This window comes from Schistocerca americana, chromosome 2, assembly GCF_021461395.2.
Source record: "Schistocerca americana isolate TAMUIC-IGC-003095 chromosome 2, iqSchAmer2.1, whole genome shotgun sequence".
In the NCBI taxonomy this organism is placed as follows: domain Eukaryota; kingdom Metazoa; phylum Arthropoda; class Insecta; order Orthoptera; family Acrididae; genus Schistocerca; species Schistocerca americana.
The window spans coordinates 451,828,649-451,830,308 of record NC_060120.1 but is presented as its reverse complement, the minus strand read 5'-3'; the positions used below and the strand labels follow the sequence as shown (position 1 = coordinate 451,830,308).

At 43.7% G+C, this 1,660-nt stretch overlaps 1 non-coding gene across 1 annotated transcript; it reads left to right on the top strand.

Annotated features, from left to right (window-relative positions):
- Window positions 1-557: 557 nt before the first annotated feature.
- Trnaf-gaa lies at window positions 558-641 on the top strand. The gene is given in 2 exon segments: window positions 558-597; window positions 607-641. It is a non-coding gene; the product is annotated as a tRNA-Phe (tRNA).
- The last annotated feature ends 1,019 nt before the right edge of the window (window positions 642-1,660 follow it).

Here is a 1,660-nt window from a genome sequence, read left to right as displayed (position 1 = left end):
GCGACCGTAGTGGTCGCGCGGTTCCAGACTGTAGCGCCTAGAACCGCTTGGCCACCTGGCCGGCTATCGAAGTTCTATCCGTCATAAAGGCGACGGGTGGACTCATCGTATTTTAATGTCCACTAATAGGTATCTGGATACTTTTTATCAGATTGTGTGTAATGACTTCTTATTAAATAGTGTCGACGGAATATATCAGTCTTCTTTTCATTTGTCGAACCGCCTTAGGCTGCTAACGAAAGTCGTTATAACTAAAAAAAAAAAATAAAGCAGGTGAGATCAAATCCTATCAAATATGGAACAATAGGAGATACAAAAAGTCATTATCAATTTGATAACTGTTGCAATGAATAAATCACGCAAAAGTATTGGGCTTATACCGTTTCTGACATTTGAAAATTTTAACAGTTAAGTTTACGAACGTCAGACGGTCAACTTTATTCACTTGTGGTTAAGCCGTTTTCGTCTGTTAATTCGTTTTCAGTTGCCTATGGTTGCGTTTTGGTCTATGACCATAAACGTTATCGTTGAAAACAATATGCTGCTATCCGGCGCCGGCCCGGGTGGCCGAGTGGTTCTAGGCGCTACAGTCTGAAACCGCTCGACCACTACGGTCGCAGGTTCGAATCCTGCCTCGGGCATGGATGTGTGTGGTGTCCTTGGGTTAGTTAGCTTTAAGTAGTTCTAAGTTCTAGGGGACTGATGACCTCAGAAGTTAAGTCCCATAGTGATCAGAGCCATTTTTTGCTATCCGGCAGTAACTACAGATGTGAAATTTTCGCTTTTTAAGTATGGCTGCGGCCCAAAATGGAAATTAAAATTGCAACATCGGCTGAAAATGTAGGCGCATTCGTTTCTTTGCAGATCAAAATTAACAGCGTACTTTGTCCGCTGTTGCACAGTGCACGCAATTCTAAAATGCGCCTATTTATTAGCGACACGTCTTGCATAGTCCGACGCATTATAAATGATACCCTGAACCACAAATCATACACAGCTGGATGTTTACATGTGGACACGCTCTGAAACGCATAACCGCGCAACTTGAGGGACAGGACGTAATTACGGAACACCTGGTCCAGCCAAACAGGCTGTCCCCTATGTCTGCCCCTGTCCCTGCCAGTATATATCAGCAAGCAAAAACTGGCGTCTCATACGTAGTAGGCCAATTGCTGTCTCCTGTGGAGATGATTAATTAGGAGGTATTGAATAGAACTGGAGCACAACTTGGCTAAAAGAAGGCATCGGTTGTTAGGAGACATGCTGAAGCATCAATGAATTGTCGGTATGGTAATGGAAAGAAGTGCGGAGGGAGGGGGAGGCGTGTACCATTGTAAAGGTAGACCAAAGCTTTAATACAGTACGTAGGCTCAAATGGATTTAGTTCGCAGTAGTTGTGCAGAGACGAAGAAGCTTACTTAGGATAGACTAGCGTGGAGAACTGAATCGAAAGAGTTTTCGGGCTGAAGACCACAACACATCATTATAATACCTGCGTATAGTTCTGGTATCAGAGACAATGTCTATGATGCAGCTATAGACAATAAAAAGAAATTCCAAGGAATAATATCTCTCATTTGAAGCAATAATCGCTATCGCCATGCCGCATCCTTGCCCTCCACCCACTACCAAGTTGCCTCCACGCGCAAATCCAAGCGTT